Source organism: Paroedura picta, chromosome 5 (assembly GCF_049243985.1).
Source record: "Paroedura picta isolate Pp20150507F chromosome 5, Ppicta_v3.0, whole genome shotgun sequence".
Classification (NCBI taxonomy): Eukaryota; Metazoa; Chordata; class Lepidosauria; order Squamata; family Gekkonidae; genus Paroedura; species Paroedura picta.
Genome location: NC_135373.1, coordinates 33,495,916 through 33,515,621, shown reverse-complemented (window position 1 = coordinate 33,515,621; position 19,706 = coordinate 33,495,916). Strand labels below are relative to the sequence as shown.

The window sequence follows — 19,706 nt, the reverse complement described above, 5'->3', positions numbered from 1 at the left end:
GTCCCCTTCTGCTAAATTCCACTGAGCCCCGCACCCAAATTTTGCCTCTGGAAGTCAAGATACTCTCCTGGACAGCACATAAGGCAAAGTGAGGATTTAGAGTAGAAGAGGTATTAGTGAAATCTCTCCCATATGCACACCCTCCATGCACCATGGAACAGCAAGCCTATTACAACCTGCCCTTCTATGGAAGTATGTTTGTGGCTAAGACCTTTTTAAAAACTGATTTCAGGTCTGTCGTGAATTACAATCAACAAAGTGTCCAAATCTTTACAAACAAGGTTGTGTACAGTGCTGTATTTCTGCAGGCACCAAGGAAAAGCATGACTTTCTCAGCTCTCACACACTGAGAACTCCAAATGCCCCTGCAGATCCTATTCCTGAAGCCCCCTGTCCACTAGGAGGCCCCCCTACCCTAGGAGCACCCCTTGAGGAGTGCCAAGGAAGTCCTTGCTCTTGCAGAGATGCTGCATTGGATCCAACCCACAAAGAGCTAATTGGCATGCTACAAAACTTATGCAAGATCAAGAGAAACAAAAGGAAAACAATAATTTCTAGGTAAGAAATATTGCACTGTTTAGAAAAAACAAAGGAAAACAAAAAAAAGAATGTAAACGCAATCACCAGAACAGCATAAACAGAGCAGCATAAAAATGTTATAGAGTCAAGCCACAAACATCACACAGCAATCCACAAAATTAGCAGGCAACAACAAATATGAAGCAAAATTCAAGCCACTTCAGTAGCTGGATCAAAACAATGAAGCATTTGATATAGCCCCCTTTAATGATCCTCTAGATCAGGGGTAGTCAACCTGTGGTCCTCCAGATGTCCATGGACTACAATTGTAGTCCATGGACATCTGGAGGACCACAGGTTGACTACCCCTGCTCTAGATGACTGGTCTTCAGCCCTTCTAGATCTGGGATCCACTGAACTGCAAGGCATTTGCCACACAAGTCATGTGACAGGAATCAAGAGTGAAGAAAATATATTGGTGTAATAGGAAGTCTCCATTTTAGGTTGCGAACTGTGGGTTTGGGAAATTCCTGGAGACTTGGGGGGTGGAGCCTAGAGAGGGTGGAGTTTGGAGTGGGGAGGGACCTTGGCAGGGTATTTACTTATAAATTTTTTAATTTGATTTGGTTTTCTTGAAAGATTGATCCAAGTTCCTCGTCTTGACTAAGATTAGGGTGGTTGCCCTGCAGGTGGGGCCTGGAGATTTATTATGATCTCCAGGCAACAGAGCTCACATTGATGGGGAGGGAATATGGTTGACGGGGAGAACTAGGATCAATCTTTCAAGAAAACCAAATCAAATTAAAGTATTATTTTATGAGATAATCTGCCCTGACTGTTTCTTGTCAGCTTTCAGAAGTGAAGCTGGGTCAGCGCTGATCAGTAATTTAGGGTTGCTATGCAAAGGGCCGGCAATGGTAAACTACCTCTGAACATCTCTCACCTTGGAAACCCTCCAGGGTCACCATAAAGTTTAGGTTTAGGGTAAGGTAACTTATTATACTTTATTTACACTGACCTTGGTAAGGTATAAGGCCATACAGTCCACGATAAATGGAATAAATCCTTACCATTGTTCAGATTAATATGTAGGAAAAGCCCAGGTGCGCCCAGTTTTGATGTGCGACCAGATTGCACGCCTCTAGGAGCTCACTGTGAGGCGCACAGCCAGCCTCATGGCCAGACGCTGTCTGGCCACTGAGGATGGCACTCCTCCGGTGCCCTTCCTTGCCCGCTGTGCCCGCCAGCAGCCTTCCTAGCCCAGTACGAAGTGAAGAGGGGGGCTGGGGGGGGAGACTGTGCTCCCCCCTGGGCCAGAAAGGCCCTTTGCAGCCTCGCAGAGGCCACGGAGCGCCTTCCCAGCCCAGTAAGAAGTGCAGCAGGGTGGGGAGGGGGAGACCGTGCTCCCCACACGACCGGGAAGGGCCTTCATGCCCTTTCAGAGGCCATGGAGGGACTTCCTGGCCCACTACGAGGTGCAGGAGGCTGGGGGGAGGCTGTGCTCCCCCCCCAGGGCCACAGGAGACCTTCCCAGCCTTTGGGTAAGTTCAGCGGGGGCTGTGCTCCTCCCTGGACTGGCCTTACCCACCTTCCCTCTCTATCCTCTCACTTTCCTTTCTACCTAATCCTACATCTCTCCTTCTCTGTCTTCTCTCTTCCTGTTTCTATCTCTCTCTTACTCTTCCTTTCTCTCATTCTTTCTATCACTTTTACTTTTATTTTCTCTCTCTGTATTTCTCTCCCTCTTTCTTCCCCTCTCTTCCTGTACTTCTGTGCCTCTCTTAATTTCTATGTCTTCTATTCTCTCTTTCTCGGTTATTCTTTGTCGGTCTTTTTCCCCCTCTCTTTCTCTCTACATTTCTCTCTGTCCTTTCTATCTATCTCTCTTTGTTTCTTTCCTTCTACCTATACTCTCTTTCCCCTCTCTCTTTTCTTTTTCTTTCTTCTTTCCTCTTTCTCTCTCCTTCGATCTCTCTTCCCTAATCACTCTCTTCCTTTCTACCTCCCATTCTCCTTGCTATTTTCCCCCTCCCTCCATACTAGCACCAGTTGTATGAGCTATAACGGGCTTTAATTCTAGTATTTTAAATAAAGAATAAATAAGCAATCTATACAAGTATGGAGATCAGTTGTAATTCTGGGAGTTCTCAATTTTCCACCAGAAGCCTAACAATCTCACCAAGAGTCTGCTGAAACTTGACAGCACAAAATAAGACACATAAAAACAATGTACGCAGGAAGTTGTGAAAATCTAGGCTTGCAACTCCATGAAGCCTCAGGAGCCATTAACAGAGATCCCCAGGCATTTAGCACACCCCTGAGGAATGCAAAATCTTCAAGAGGATCATCAAACAGTCTTCCTGAACTAATTAGCAAAGTCAGGATCACCTCCTGTTTGCAAATTGCGTCTTGATGAGGTATTTATTTTATAGCACCCCATGACCAGAAAACTCCTCCAATTTATGTTTAAAAAAAAGACCAGCTTTTTCAAGCAGGCAAGCTAGGTTCAACTATTACCACCCATCACCTCCCAAAAACCATGACCAATTTGCCAACTCCAAGACTGGAAATTCCAGGCATTTGGGAGTGCAAAGTTTGGCGAGGGCAGGGACCTCAGTGGGGTACAATGCCAGAGTGCAAACTCCAAAGGCACCATTTTCTCCAGGGACACTGAATACTTGTCGCCTGGAGAGCCAGTAATTCAAGATCTCTAGTCACCACAGGGTGATTGGCAACCTGACCCAGGTTCCTGCTTCCAGAACAAGCAATGTCTGTTCAGCAACTAAATATTACCCTTATCCACTCTTCACTGGATGAGGAAGGGTTACCAGCAATGCACACAGGCCTGTCATCGGCCTACCTCATTTCATGTATAGTTCATTGAGTACCCTGGGGGGTTTGTTTCTCTCCCCTATCTACAATTAGTGTCTCCTTCCGCTTTGTCTGCCACAAATTCATTGCTAGAGTACCCCCTGACCTCTTGTGCCTCCCCAGTCTTTTGTTCAAGCCACTGCATTAAAAATAATTAGCAGCTGCAGCCTGCTGAGGTTATTCGGTTTGAGTACATACAAGAAAACTCTTACCGATCCAGCTTCTCCCCGATCACTGCCACCTCTGAAATTAGGTCTTGCTGTTGTTGCTTTTTTAAATACTACACCAGCGGTATAACTCAAAGAACCTCTGAGTCAGCAGAGTAATAGTATTTGTGTCTCCCCCCACCCCCTTGTTGTGAATGGATGGTTGTTATGTGTCTTTCAATTAGAGGCCCTCTTTTTCCACGGCTCACTGGGCTACCGTGGAGGCGTACATTAATCAAAGGGATGTGTTTATCTCCATGCACAGCTACTTTGATATCTGTTTTGGAGGTTTGGAGAAAACAGTTGCCTTGGATTAAGTATGTATATTATTCAGCCTTCTCTAAATGGTGGCACATGCAAGGGTCACCACTACTCAGACTAGGATATTAGGACAATAAAATCAGAATAGAATCAGAGTCCAGTAGCACCTTTAAGACCAACAAAGATTTATTCAGGGCGTGAGCCTTCGAGTGCAAGCATGAAAAGTGCTTGCACTCGAAAACTCACGCCCTGAATAAATCATTGTTGGTCTTAAAGGTGCTACCGGACTCTGATTCTATTGTGCTACTTCAGACCAACACGGCTACCCATCTGAATCTAATACAATCAAAGTTCAGTCTTTAAGACCACGGCATGAACTTTCGAGTGCAAGCACTCTTCTTCAGACTAGTCTGAGGAAGAGTGCTTGCGCTCGAAAGCTCACGCCTTGAATAAATCTTTGTTGGTCTTAAAAGTGTCACTGGACTCTGATTTTATTGTGCTACTTCAGACCAACACGGCTACCCATTTGAATCTATCCCTAGGTTATTAGGGTTAGTGATGTGGAAAAACCCTGTGGGAAGAACGCCAATTTTTAATTCGATTTTCTCAGCCCCAAGCAGAGGGATTTCCACAGAAGTATCCATCTGTCTGTTTGAATTTCCTCCGGTTTGGTTTGTGCTGCCAATCCTTCAAAATTGTCAGTTGCTCACTTCAGTTAGAGGGTCCGGGTGGCTGAGGGTTTCACTTGTTTTCTCCACAATCAGAGAACACCAGCTGTCTTAAGGCTACTAAAGTCACCGTGCCATTCTTAAGCATGCATGCCGAGGAATTCCATAAATTTCGAGGCTGCTTACTCTGACGTACAGGAGTCAGCAACTTTTGATAATTAAACAACTAAACCACGTCAAAATTCAACCTAAGGTTGATCATAAGTGCTGGAAATGCCATGTTAAAGTGCATTTTTTGTTGTTGTTTTGTTTTTCTTATTTGGTGAAGTACTAGTTAAAACTGTTGAACTACTGTTGAACTATTTAAAAAAAAGATAAAACTGACATCTATAGGCACAGAAAACCAATTGAAGAATTCTAAGAACAATGGAATCTTTATCTGGAGCATTTAGCAAAATGAAACTTCAAGCAAATGGTGTCTTTAGGGGGTAGAGGGAGGGGTGATATTGTAATTATAGATATTTTCTCCTTCTTTCTTTCTGTATCTATCTATATAAAAAAAATTTTTAATTCAGAATGAGGAATCAACAGAGAGCCAGTTTCAGAAAACCTATTTACACAACTGAAGTGATTCAACACTGCTGACAACTAATACAGAGATTCATAAGCACTAAAGCAGGGGTAGTCAAACTGCGGACCTCCAGATGTCCATGGACTACAATTCCCAGGAGCCCCTGCCAGCGAATGCTGGCAGGGGCTCCTGGGAATTGTAGTCCATGGACATTTGGAGGGCCGCAGTTTGACTACCCCTGCCCTAAAGGTTCTGCAACTCAAACCCTGGTTGTTGTGAGTCCTTTATTAGGAGGTAGGATGCACAGAGGTGGTTTATCCTGGTAGTACGTGCCACGGGCCTTGCAGTGCTGTATGGTTAAGGGGCCTTCACAGTACAATTGTTAGGGGGGGGGTCTTCATATTTATGTCACTTGTGGGCTTTTTAAGAACATAAAAAAGGAGTTCTTCTAAAGCTTCTATTAAGGATCAGGACAACGAACTTGGATATCTGAAATAGCGAAACCATGAAAGCAAAAATAATAATAAACTGAGTTATCTGTATTTTGGAAAGAACATAGACATGCTGTAAAAGGAAATACACAAGCTTGCATCCAGGGAGAAAGAGGCTGGGCAGTCTTGAACTATATTGAGCAGAAAAAGAACGCAACAAAACAAAGAGTCTTTGAACCTGGAAAACTAAGCTAGATTGATTAAGGCTTAACTATACATGATGGTGTCCTCGTGGCTGCTGTCATTTTAAAGTCACTTGAAAATGCTACAAAGGCCTAATCTTGACTAGGCCACAGTAAAGGGCTGAGGTGCACTTGTCCTCTCACCCATGCCTTGCCATGTTCTAAAATGGCTGCAACACCCCACATCCATAGGGGCGAAATATATACAAGTCATTATGAAGTGATGCTGGGAGAGGTATTTTGGATCAATCTAAGGCTGAACCATTTTAAAGGAAAATCAGCATGCAGTTTTGAAGAATTTTACTGATTGCAGCCAAAAATAAAAATGACGTTTTTTTTTCTTTAAAAGCAGACACTGTGTAAGATGCTGGAGGCATCAATGGGAGAAGTGGTGTTTATGGCTTGGTTTGCCAATTTTGCCCTTTGTTTCACTGCATATTTCTCTCAGAGAAAGTGTAGTCGCATCTTTATAAAAAATCACCAATTCTAATTAGATTGTATCTTTTCCCGTAACCCAAAGCCTCCTGAAACCGCCATCTCAATTAAAATGAACATTTATGTCTCGTTTTAATTGCGGTAATGGTTTCGTAGGCTTTGGGTTATGGGAAAGAAACAATCTAATTAGAACTGGTGATTTTTTAAAAATATAAAGATGCGATTATACTTTCTCAAGAGAAATACGCGACAAAATGAACGAGGACACTTAATTCTTTCATAGTTCTGCAGATCAGACATTTTTATTGTAGCTGGGTAGAGATTTAGATATTACACGGAGTACATTTTAAATAGGAAAGACTTATACTCAACCAGCAAGATTGCATCCACACCAGGAATTCGGCCTGACTCTCTGCTTGTCTACTATAGCGCTGAATTCCCACTTCCTGATGACTTCAGCACCATTACGGGGCAGTCCTGGGCCTGGCACAACTCCGGCCCTCAATTGGCCCGTGGAAAGGATTGTGAATAAATCCATGGTCCCTCTTTTGCCGCTGGCCTCATTGGACGTATGTTGGACCTGGGCTGCCCGAAAGGGGGAAAAGTGGACCATCCTGGCGCAGTTTCTCCACACCCCCACTCACAATATCATGTTCTTAAAAGTAAAAAGAAATGCCCCAGTCAGCTCTGCCGCCCTGCACAGCACGAAAGAGCCACCTGGGGTGTTTCTTTTTATTTGTAAGAATGTGGTTTTGCATTGTTACAGAGTCACACGTTCTTACAAATTAAAAAATAGAGGGTCCCCCCGGCCCCTCAGAGTGGTGGAACATATCTACCCCAGCTGTCTCGTGTGGGAGCGCAAATCTGGGGCAGACAGGGGGAAGCAGGCAAAATGCTCTCCGATGTGGTTCCAGGAAGAATCCGGGCGACCTGCCTCGAACCGGAAACCAGGCAGCAGAACACCACAACACCTCCCATGTGGTAAGGGTCCAGGTCTTGTAAAAATTCTTAATTAGAAGAAGGCAGAAATAAAATACTGGTCATGGGTTATCAGAGAATTGATGGATATCCACTTATACTATGCCCTTTGTATATAATCATCTGAAACTTGGATTATTTTTTTACAAAGAACTTCAAAAAAATTAGGCTCTGTGAATACAACTAGTATCATGTATTGGGAATGATCACTAATAACTGCAGATTATTTTCACCATTGGTGGCTTTTTTTTTTGGTAGGGGAGGAAAGATATTCAACTGTAGATTGGGGCTCTCCAATATGGTAGCTGTGGGTGTCATGTCAAGTATTTTTAAGAAGTGGGTGGGGCCAGGTAGGGCTTTACCCCTGCAAAGCTCCTGATTGGCTGTGAGAAAAATTTTAAACGTTGCTTTGGCAGCAGCTGTCACCACAGCATGGGATGTTTTAATTGCTAGATGGAGGTCGTAAATACTGATTGGAGGTTCTTCTTCCAGCTTTTTTTTTTAAGGGGCCAAGTACTGGATGTGACCTCTGCCTGTTGAGCTCTGTAACATATTTTCAATAAATCTGCTCTAATTAGTTCTGGCTCAGAGCCTAGCCATGAGACAGCCGCCTAAGCGGCAGGCCTATGCAAAACATGAAGGCCAGCCTACGGTCACCCAGCAGGAAGCCTTGAAAAAATTTGCATAGCCCTACCTGAGCAAACAGAACCTTGACCTGATCAACATGTACAACATTCCCCACTGAAGCAGCGGTAATCCTTGCTAGGCTACCTGTCCAGACTGAATGGTCTCAACTCTTTCCCAAGAAACCTCAGGCCCTCACAGAAAGATAAATGGTTTGGGCTGACAGAGGTTTGACAGAGACGCAAGTGTTTCTGCAGTGCTCATCCTTGCGTGGCCCACAGCGAACCGTTTTTCCTTTGTGCTCGAGATTTGCAAGTCAACAAGGTAAATCTTGTGAGATGACAGCTCTCGCCCCTGTTCAGTACAAGAAACAAAGGGACCATGAAGGAAGATTCAGTTGTTCAGACAGCCTCTGACTAAGCCACTAACATTGACAAGGGAACCAGCATCCGTAAACAGGCATCCTAAAAGGAGGCACCACACTTCTCACAATCAAAGTAGCATTTCTATAGGGCCAAACTGGGCAGATGTTGATTTCTCGAAGTCTCAGCAGGGATGCTGCACGTTTCATGAGGTGGCTGATATTTGAACTTTCCGTCTGACTGTGACTGGAGCCAATCACCTGGTCTGTTTGGCCTGGCACCAAACAACTCCTATATCTGCTAGACCAGGGGTAGTCAAACTGTGGCCCTCCAGATGTCCATGGACTACAATTCCCAGGAGCCCGTGCCAGCATTCGCTGGCGAATGCTGGCAAGGGCTCCTGGGAATTGTAGTCCATGGACATCTGGAGGGCCGCAGTTTGACTACCCCTGTGCTAGACCCACTTGCATTTGTTATTCTAAAAGAATTTCTCATAGACACGACAAACAATTACTTAAGTGACCGGATTGTTTTTTTGTTGTTGTGTGCATTAAAAAATAAAAACAGCATTTATTTGCACTTGATTTGCAATTGACTGAACTGTTTTAAACAAGTGCCTGCCAACAAGAGCAGTGGTGCATCAATGGGAGTACAGGATTGCAGGGGACAACATTAATCATAATCAAGCTGTGTGAGAAGACACATGTGCAAAAAGCTGATTGTGCTCACTGCACTGTTAGGAATGCAGACAGTGAGACACTGATCTGCCAAACAGGCACAAGCAAGTCAATGAACAGACAAGCAGTTCAATGAAAAATCAGCTCTCTGTTCACAAGACAACAGGACCTGACTCAAACTAGCAAGTGTTTGAGCATTCCTGATTCTGGGCACGCAACCCAGTGTTCACACGAGTCCCTGGCTGACACAGGTTCCCAGCTCTGATTTTATGGCAAACAAAGGAAGCCTTGGCCAACAAATGCCATGGATGGAACTGGTAGAATGGACTGCACCATTTCAGAATATATGTGGGGTGGCTAATTTTTTTTAACGGCCTCCAATACTCCCAACAAGCTAAGAATCATAGAATCACAGAGTTGGAAGGGACCTCCTGGGTCATCTAGTCCAGTGGTCCCCAACCCCCGGTCCGGGGACCGATGCTGTTCCGTGGATCAGTTGGTACTGGTCCGTGACTACTCCTCCTCCTCCTCCTCCTCCTCCTCCTCCTCCTCCTTCCTGGCTGCTGCCCCGGGGGCTGCCCTGCTACTCTGCTACCGGCTCACCTTTGGTGCTCTCCGGTGGCCGCCACGGCTGGGGCTCCCCCTCGGCATGGCACTGCGCAGCTGCTGCTGGCAGCGTCCCCCAGCGGACGGCAGGAAAGCAAGTGGAGCAGGGACTCAGGCGGTGGTGATGTCCCTCAGCAAAAGACTACCCCCCGTACGGGCCTCAGTAAAACTGTCAAACATTGACCGGTCCCCGGTGATAAAAAGGTTGGGGACCACTGATCTAGTCCAACCCGCTGCACTATGCAGGACACTCACAACCCTATCGCTCATCCTCTGTAACCTGCCACCCCCTTGAACCATGACAGTATCAGCCTATCTGTCAGATGGCTAGCCAGCCTCTGTTTAAAAAATTTCCAAAAATGGAGAACCCACCACCTCCCAAGGAAGCCTGTTCCACTGAGAAACCGCTCTAACTGTCAGAAACTTCTTCCGGATGTTTAGACAGAATTTCTTTTGCATTAATTCCATCCCATTGGTTCTGGTCTGTCCCTCCGGGGCAAGAGAGAACAAGTCTGCTCCATCCTCTACATGGCAGCCTTTTAAATACTTGAAGATGGTTATCAAAACCTCTCTCAGTTGTCTTCTCTCCAGGCTAAACAGATCAAGCTACTAAAACCTTTCCTCATACGTTTTGAACTCCAAACCCCTCACCATCTTTGTTGCCCTCCTCTGGACACGCTCCAGGTTGTCTACATCCCTCTTCAACTATGGTGCCCAAAACAGCTTAAGGAGGGGGGGGGGGATCAGTACATCAAGATGAAATGTGTTAACCTAGTGCTCTGCATGCTTGTTCTAATCTTACATCAGAAAGAAAATTGCAATCGCACCCACTTGTTTGTAGAGTCCATTCTGCCACCTCCGCCATCAGTCACCTCATCTATCTCAAATATAAGAACTGTAAATTCCTCAAATATAAAATCAGAAAAGCACAAACAGGAATCAATAAGGCAATGGTGTGCAGAGATGCCGTCTTTGTGTATTTAATGACGGCACAAATTCCAGAGTCAACCAAAACGGGCTCCTAGGTTAAATCACCCGCTTTCTGCCTGTCTTCATCACTGGTTGCTCTTCAATATATAATATGTTGATCCTATAGTATATCACCTTGGCTGATGCTCATCACAGTAGGGGCACCTTTTGATGAGCATCAGCCGAGGTGATATCCTATAACAGTGGTCCCCAACCTTTCTATCACCGGAGACCGCTCAACGCTTGACAATTTTACTGAGGACCGGGGGGGGGGGTAGTCTTTTGCCGAGGGACTTTGTCGCCACCGCCTGAGCCCCTGCTCCACTTGCTTTCCTGCCGCCGCCCCTTACTTCCTGCTACCCGCTGGGGGGCGCTGCCAGCAGCAGCTGCACAGTGCCATGCTGAGGGGGAGCCCCAGCCATGGCGGCCGCTGGAGAGCACCAAAGGTGAGCCGGTGGCAGAATGGCAGGGCAGCCCCCGAGGCAGCAGCCAGGGAGGAGGACGAGGAGGAGCCATGGCCCGGTACCGACTGATCCCCGGACCGGGACCGGTCCCTGGACCGGGGGTTGGGGACCACTGTGCTATAATATCAACGTATTATATATCGAAGAGCAACCACTGATGAAGACAGGCAGAAAGCGGGCGATTTAACCTAGGAGCCCGTTTTGGTTGACTCTGGAATTTGTACTATCATTAAATATACGATACGATACGATAACATTTATTGTATGTAGCCAAAGGCCATTACAAAACACAATTAAAACAATATGGCACAAATATAAACAAATAAAACAATATTTCTCCAATATTGTGTACCTAAAAATGTAAACATGGACTACTAAGTTACAATAAAAGAGATAAAATGGTGTATCAAGGTGGAGGCTCCTGTAAAAATGCATTAGCTCGAATCTTCCTGGCAGCCAGAGCAAAAAGTGCCACGCCAAAAGGGATATAGGGGTCGACATCTGATAACAGATAGGTGACTTTGTTAAAATCAGAAATAGGGTGAGAGTTTGGTAATAGCTTGGCAAGGAATTTGCCCCTGGGTTCGGAGTACAGGGGACAAGCCAAGACATAGTGGGGCAGGTCCTCCACAGATGGATTTCCACATATGCACAGGCGTTGGGCTGTGGGTATTCGGAGATATCGCCCAGAGAGCATGGCTGATGGCATCATTTCAAACCGCAAAGATGTTAGGGCCATTCTAAGATTACGTGTCGTTATATTTACTAAATATGATGCTCTGGAATGGTCTTTTTTAATTGTTTTATACCATGGGGCTGCTTGTGATAGCTGTATTGAAGAGTGGTCGATCAGAGAGTCAGCTTTGAACACCCAATCACGTAAATCAGAAATATTGGCTGATGTATGCAGTAAGTCATCTGGTATGGTATAGCGTGAAAGAATGGAGCTAAAAAAATCAGACCGAGTCCTGTCCTTGCTCAATAAGAGCTTAAAACTTTGATGGTTTAAAGAATCTAATTTGGTTGAGATGTCTTTCTTCCAAGATTTCAGAATAGCTAAGTGGGCACGGGCTTTGAGTGAGGGAAAACCAAGCTCTGCCCTCATCAGGGCTGCAGGGGACCCTTTTGGAAGAGCCAGGATACGTCTGAAGAAAAAGTTCTGAATGGGCTCCAAGCTATTGATTGTTTGTTCTTTCCAGCCCCAGATGTCAATGCCATATAGTAGGTGAGGAATGACCTTGGCTGCAAAGAGCTTTAGAGCTGGGTCAACTAGAAACCCTCCCCTGGTATAATAAAATCTCAGAATGGCTCCAATGATTTTTAGACCAGAGGCCTTTATAGTTGCAAGGTGGGCATTCCAGTTTAGGGTCTCACTGTAAGTGATCCCTAGATATTTAAATGTACTACACTGTTCTATAGGAATATTGTTTATACTCCAGATAAATTTTTTAGGTCTTTTCCTGAAAACCATAACTTTTGTTTTTGTGTAGTTAATGGAAAGGGACTCTTCCTTACAATAAGTACCCAAGTTGTTAAGTAGCTTTTTCAGACCAACTCTTGTAAGGGAAACCAGAACCATGTCATCTGCATAAAGCAGGATAGAGACCTTTTGCTGACCGACAGAAGGGGGTACAAATTCTGGGCCCGATAGTCTTTGAACTATATCGTTGATATAAATATTGAAAAGCAGAGGGGCTAGTACACACCCTTGCTTTACCCCTTTCCTTACTGCAATTTCATTAGTTAGAGAGCCTGAAGCACCTACCCTAATTTTTGTGTGGGTGCCTGAGTGCAGTTCATGCATCAGAAATAGTAGGCGTTTATCGATGTTAGTTTCCCTCAGCTTTGACCAGAGTCTGTCCCTATCAATGGAGTCAAAAGCTGTGGCTAAATCAATGAAAGCTGCGTATAAGGCTCTCGTAGGGCCTTCTATACTGGAGTAGACTAAGTAATGGAGGGTTTGGCAGTGGTCAGTGGTAGAATGGCCTCTTCTAAATCCTGCTTGGTGTGGGTGTAAGATATGGTTGTCAGCAGCCCAGTCCTCTAGTTTATGTAAGAGGAATTTTCCATAGAGTTTAGATGCGATATTTAGTAAACTAATGGGGCGGTAGTTTTGTGGGTCGGTCTTGTTGCCTTTTTTGTGGATAGGAACCACTATGCTCATCTTCCAGCCATTGGGAAAAATGCCTGATTCATTTATCTGGGTGAAGACCCTAGCTAAGACTGGGGCCCACCAGTTAGGGAACGCTTTAAATAAATCAGGTGGAATCAGATCTTCTCCAGGTGATTTATTGGAAGCTAGGGATGTAATAAGGCCTCTGACTTCAGCCTCTGTGACTGGGGGCCAAGCTGGTAAACTTAGAGAGTCAATGGAAATAGCCTGGGTGTTTGGTTCTGTATATGGTGGGGGAGGTGGCCAGGCTCCAAAGGTTTTCGAAAAGTGTGTAAACCAAGTGTTTCCAGATATTTGGGCTTCAACCTGTTGGGGTGATTTTGCAAGCCCGAAAGAAACAAGGTTCCAGAATTGAGACTCATTTTTCTCCTTTACTGCCAGATTTAGTTTGTTCCACATATGTTTAGCATAGTCAGCTTTCTTACTTTTGAGGAGACTCTTATATTGGGATCTTAATCTGATGAGCTCTAACATTCTGTTATCCTCTCTACTGCGACGGCTCAGCCTCATACATTTGACTAGCTTTTTCCTGAAGGTTTTGCATTCTTGGTCAAACCAGCCATTATTGGGGCAGGATAACAGCTTTAGAGGTTTATTGTTGATAAGCAGAGGTTTGATCAAGCTAATAATTTTGTCATAGTGTCCTATGGCGTCATGGCCAGGCTGTAAAAGGGCTGAATGCAGGGATTTAAGGTCATCACTCGTCAGAGCTTGAGCTATGTTGTTTTGTACCTGCTCTGACCATTTCAGCCTCCTATTGCCAGGAAATGTACCTTCAGCGAGTTCAGGAATTGGAGGTAAAAGAATGTTGCTATTATATTTAAGTAAGAGCTGTAGAGGGCAGTGATCACTTAAAGGAGAGTTACCTACTTCAAAAAAGACCACCTCTGTTAGTAAAGCAGGTGAAACTGCTATATAATCTATGGTGCTAGCATGACAGGAAGATAAAAATGTGAAGGAACCACCAGACTTATCAAACTTAGAGCCATGTAAGACATAAAGATTAAACAAGGATAGCAACTCCAATAATTTTAGACCAGGCTTATTAATTGTAGGGTCTTGTGAGACTCGTTCTAAAAGACATGTGTGCTCCGCGATTTGAGAGTTGACATCTGCCCTAGAGTCAGAGTGACCAGGGCCAATTCTGGCATTAAAATCACCACACATAATTATTTGGGCATTAGGAAACTGAGAAGAAAGGGTTTCCAGTGTGTGGGAAAGTTGGTCCCAAAGTTTCCCTTTATCCTGTGACAGTGAGAGTTTTGGAGGGACATATACATTGATGCACAGGAGGTTGCCGAAATGTGGTCCCTTAATCAGTAATGCTTGGATGTAATTTGGGCAGCTGCTTTCCAGGGTCTGAACCTCTGCTATTAAGTCAACCGCTACAAGGACGGCCAGACCGCCACTGCCCCGGCCCTTACAATGGACTTTGATTGCCGGTGTGGCAAATGGCTGAAAACCCTGTAGAGCTACAGAGCTTACATCTTGGACCCAGGTTTCCTGTAAGAAAAGAATATCGTAACCACTTAAAAATTTTGAGAATTCAGGATCATAGAATTTGTTCTGCCATCCCCCCAAGTTCCAAGATAGTATCTTTAACAGTCAGTCCGAGTTTGAAATTTTATCTAATTCTCCCCTTGAATCTGAGAAGACACATCCATTTTTGGAGGGGAGTCCATGAGTAGAGGAGGACTGTTTCCGTGCAGATGGGCCGTTTTTCACAGGTTCACACTCCATTGGCTGGAAGATTGAAATTTCATCTCTGGAGCTCTGTATCTTATCAGGGAGTAACTTGGGCGGAGGGAAAACAGCTGGAGTGCTTGGTGATGTGGATGTTTGGTTGCAGTTTGTTGGTGGGGATAGGTTTTGAACTGCTGAGACCGTGAATTTTCAAAAGTTCCAACCTGAGACATTCTAGTCTGTTTGTGATGGCTAGACGTTCTGATGTTGGGAGGGTCGAAAAGGAGTTGATAAGGCCCTCTTCAAAGGAGTTTTCAAGGTGAAGATCTCCAGAACTTGAGAGTAGGCAGTCTGGTTGGCCAGGCCGTCTAGAAGGGTCCTGTTGTAATGTGTTATTTGATGTTTCCTCAGGAAGCTTTTCTGCTGGTATAGTGGTTTTCTGGCGAGGAGGATTTGAAAACAAAGCAGTTGTTACAGTATTAGTGAAGACTCGAATGGGGAAAACTCCTTTAGGACCCAGGATAGATTTCTGTCTTAGGAGTAGAGAAGGTATCCTTGGACTATTGAAGGTGAGCATAATTCTCTGTGCCTGATTTGCATAGTTAAGGAATTCTGTTGAGATTAGGTCTATAGGGAAGTGCCTCTCTATGATTAGGGTTCTCAGATGTTTGATAGCCAGGTGCTTAGAATTCCAAGGGGGGACCCACCCCTTGTACCGGCAGATAACCAGGCAGACTTTACATGGTTGTAAAATCAGGTGTTGGAGTTTTCTTTTGTCTTCTGACTGCCTTGTGTAAGGATTCTCACAGGTCCTTGTGGTTGAACCAGAAGGATAATAAGATGGCTGGGGGAGAGGCCCATTAGAGGCTAATTTGGACTCCCTCAGGGTGACTAACCTTGAGACTGTCTGGGTAAGTTTTTCGAGTAGATAGCCATTCCTTTTCAACGCGCAGAAAATACTCTCCACTGTTCTTGCAGTCAGCTCCAAGAGTTCTCCTGCAAGGTTTTCTGTGCCTCCTTTACTGTCAGCTTCTAGGAGTGAATTGTTTGGATTTAAGTTTAGGTTTTCTTCAGTTTCTGCCAGAGGAGTAAAACGGTTCTTGGTGGGAATGCTAAATGTTGAGGCATTGCTGGTCACAAAGTAATCCCCTATTCTCGTCTGTTTTTGAGCTGGCAAGTTTAAATCCTCTTCACACCTGCGTTTTACTCCCATTCCCATATGATGAGTGGCGGCAGAGATACTTGGACAATTAGTTAAAGGAACAGGTAAGCAGACAAGCAAAAAATTGCTCCAAGCTGAAAACAATTTTTTGTAACTTTGTAGTTCTGTAAAACAGTGGTTATTGAAGAAAAAAAAATTCTCCCCCCTTTTATACTAAAGCTGCTATTGGAGAGCTTGAAGTTAGGCTGCGATTTATGGCCCTCTGCTAAGGAGGCACTCCTTGATAAGCGCTGCTCTTCCGTGGTTGGTATAATTAACAAAATAAGATTGAGGAATGCCTTCAGTTCAGAGTAGCACAAGATAGCACAAGATAGCACCCAGCCACAGACCTTCAGGAAACTTCAATTAGCAGAGTAAAATAACAGAATAAAATATAACTTGCGGAGCGGGATAGCCGGTGTTTCTATCTGGACGCCATCTTGCCCAGAGCCTAGTAGCTAATTCCGAGGTCCTTCCTATCATTAAATATACAAAGAGGACATCTCTGTGCCTCATCTATCTCTTCACGCCCTTTCTGGAGGCCTAGTCCATACATGTGGCAGGATTTTTTTTTTTTTATGACTACGATTATTAACGTTATTCATAGTCTGCCTTTCTCACCTGGACTCAAGACGGATTACAGAGTGAGTCAATACAACTGATGGATGGGACGTTCATGCAATAGTGCTGTAGAACCAGATCGAAATCTAACAACATAAATGAAATTGTAGAATGGAACCTGCCGTTTCAAATGGCAGGTGACTAAGACGCCAAAAAAAAAACTTCTGTGACCTCTCTTTGCTTACTGTACCAGTACTGCAGGGAACTTGTCACATAGGGGGGGGCCCTCCAAAATGTGAGCCTCTATAACAGGGGTAGTCAAACTGCGGCCCTCCAGACGTCCATGGACTACAATTCCCAGGAGCCCTTGCCAGCATTCGCTGGCGAATGCTGGCAAGGGCTCCTGGGGATTGTAGTCCATGGACATCTGGAGGGCCGCAGTTTGACTACCCCTGCTCTATAACCTCCACCTGCAGCCTGAAGTGGTACAATCCATCCTACCACTTTAAGAATCGTATCACTGTATTAGCCACCGGTAAATGTAAGCATTATTAATACTAGGCGAAATAAACATGAACCTGCCTTACACTGACTCAGGGCATTGGTCCATCAAGGTCAGCTCTCCAGGACATCCTCAGTAGAACAGGCTTCCTCAAGAGGTGGTGGGTTCTCCTTCTTTGGAAGTTTTTAAGCAGAAGCTAGATAGTCATCTGAAAGAAATGCTGATTTTATGAACTTAGGCAGATTGTGAGTGGGTGGGCAGGAAGGGATATGTCTGTGTTTTCCTCTTGTCTCTTGTAGCTCTTGCATACCCTGGGAATTGCTGATCACCACTGTGGGATGGTAGGTGAATTTCCTCAAGGCCTGGCTGGATTTGGAGATTTTTGGTGGGGGGGGATCACTTGGCCATGAAATTGGGGTCATTGTGGGTGGACAGGTAGTTGTGAGTTCCTGCATTGTGCAGGGGGTTGGATTAGATGACCCTGGGGGTCTCTTCCAACTCAGTGATTCCATGACGTCAGGCTTTCGTACCACCTATGATTTGATCTTTTAACTGGAGATGCCAGGAATTGAACGTGCAACCTCATGCATACCGAGCAAATAATCTACCACTGAGCCACAGCCCCTCCCCCAGAGGACAGTATCCTGCTCAAATGTTTAATGAGGAAAATGCCCACTGTCTTCCATTTTTCGAACTAATAAGAGACCACAGCGGCGACAGACATGCATATGCTCTATCTCAGCAATATGTACAAGCATTTTTTTTCAGATAGAAGTAAAAAAATCCCCCATTCCCCCCAAAAAGCAGCTTACTCTGATCCTCCTCCAGCTCTTTTTGTGGTTATTAAGTCCTAGGGATGCTAACTATGGGTTATTTACTTATTCATTTAATTTATATACTGCCCCTCACTGTGACGTCTCGGTGTGGTGTATACAGAACAGAAGAACAAGTAATTACATAAAAACATTTGCAACAATACGAACAAGGAACATAATAATCATGAACAGTCAAATGTCAATCAAATTTTAGGAACAATGTACCCTAGGGCATCTGCAGCAAGTCAGAAGGGAATTGTGACAGCTGAAAAGCACCTCTAGGACCGTTTACGCAATGGAGGTTTCATGCCGGGCAGCAGGCCGGAGTTTTAGTCATGGCAGGTTGCCCCGCCTCTTTCTGCACCCACATGGGGGAGCACTTGACCCGGTGCACCTCGTCCACCCCCGATTTGTGCTCCTGCACGGGAGCTGGGGCAGTGAAGTTCCCAGTGCGTAAACGGTCTAGGTCGGGACATGCGGAGTTGCCTGGCAAATAGACCAGGTTGCAGGGAGGCCTGTCGCCAACCTCAGACAAAGACTGACAAAATTCCCAAAGATTTGGCGAGGGATGGGACCTCAGCACTCCATCCTCCAAGGCAGCTATTTTCTCCATGGGAACTGGCCTTTTATCTGGAGATCAGTTGAAATTCCTGGACATCTCCAGGCTCTACCCGAATGTTGGCAACTGGACCCAGAGCAGGCATCAAGCAACCAGGAAACAATGCAACTGTTAACATGCTACATTTATCTAATCTGCAAACCATTAGCAAACACAGCTGCCTGTATTTGGATACAGTGGAAGACAGCACCTCCACCCCGCCCCTGGCTTAATCCACACCATCTATACCAGCCTTTCTGAAATTTTCCATTGAGAAACTCCTGAAACATTCTTCAGGCTTCAAGAAACCCCAGAAGCGGCGCAACCGTGCAGAACATGATTGGGAAGCATAGCAGTGTACATGTGCACCTGCGGCCCCTCCCCTTGCCAACCCCTTCAGGTCCATTATAGGCCATGGGGGGGGCGATATGACCATATAGGTTTAACCCGATAAATGTATAACAAATTTTTAAAATATATTCAAAATTAACTCCAACACATTTGGGAACCCCTTCCAGGGACTACAAGAAACCCAGGGATTTCACGAAACCCTGGCTGAGAAAGCCTGAGCTACACAGTTGAGACCAGCCATGTCCTCCAGGCCTATTTCTCCAGCTTTGAATGTGGGCTAATAAAATGTACCTTATATACTCACATATAAGCCGAGTTTTTCAACCCTTTTTTAAAGCTGAAAAAGTCCCCTTCGGCTTATATGCGGGTATTTTAAAAAAGCTGCCAGACAAGACAGGAGGGGGGTGGGTGGGAGACAAGTATACTTAACTGAAGAAGCAGATGCAGGAAAAGACACAGCAAGCCCAGGGGGGACAGTGGGAGGGGAGGGAAGAGCAGTCTCTGCCTCCCCCCCTCACTGCCTTAACGAAACTAGCATGAGGCTAGCACGTGTTGCTGCTGGAGGAAGCTCTGAAGCCTCTGTCTCAGAGGGAAAGCAGAGAGCAGAAGGAGGAAACGCCCCTAGAGGAAGGAATGGAAAGTGGGGGGAACAGAACACCCAGCTAAGAAGAAGGGAATGGGATAAGAAGAAGGATTGGATATAAAAAGACAAGAGGGGTCAGAGGGAAAGAGGGAGGAGGAGAGGAAAGAGGGAGGAGGGGGGAAGAAAAGGGGGGGAAAGATCCTGCCCAGAAGGGCAGGGCAGGGCAGGGCAGGGCAGGGCAGGGCAGGGCAGGGCAGGGCAGGGCAGGGCAGGGCAGGGCAGGGCAGGGCAGGGCAGGGAAGGGAAGGGAAGGGAAGGGAAGGGAAGGGAAGGGAAGGGAAGGGAAGGGAAGGGA

At 45.4% G+C, this 19,706-nt stretch overlaps 1 protein-coding gene across 3 annotated transcripts in view; it reads right to left on the bottom strand.

Annotated features, from left to right (window-relative positions):
- The window catches only part of NKAIN1 (sodium/potassium transporting ATPase interacting 1), an 87,112-nt gene that overhangs the window by 45,638 nt on the left and 21,768 nt on the right, over nt 1–19,706 (bottom strand). The window contains exon 1 of one of the 3 annotated variants that reach the window (XM_077337144.1): nt 3,603–3,662. The exons of the other annotated variants lie outside the window; for them this stretch is intronic. The gene's annotated coding sequence lies outside the window, so the exon portion shown is untranslated. Of the gene's footprint in view, nt 1–3,602; nt 3,663–19,706 lie in introns of those variants that run through there. 3 annotated transcript variants of the gene reach the window in all.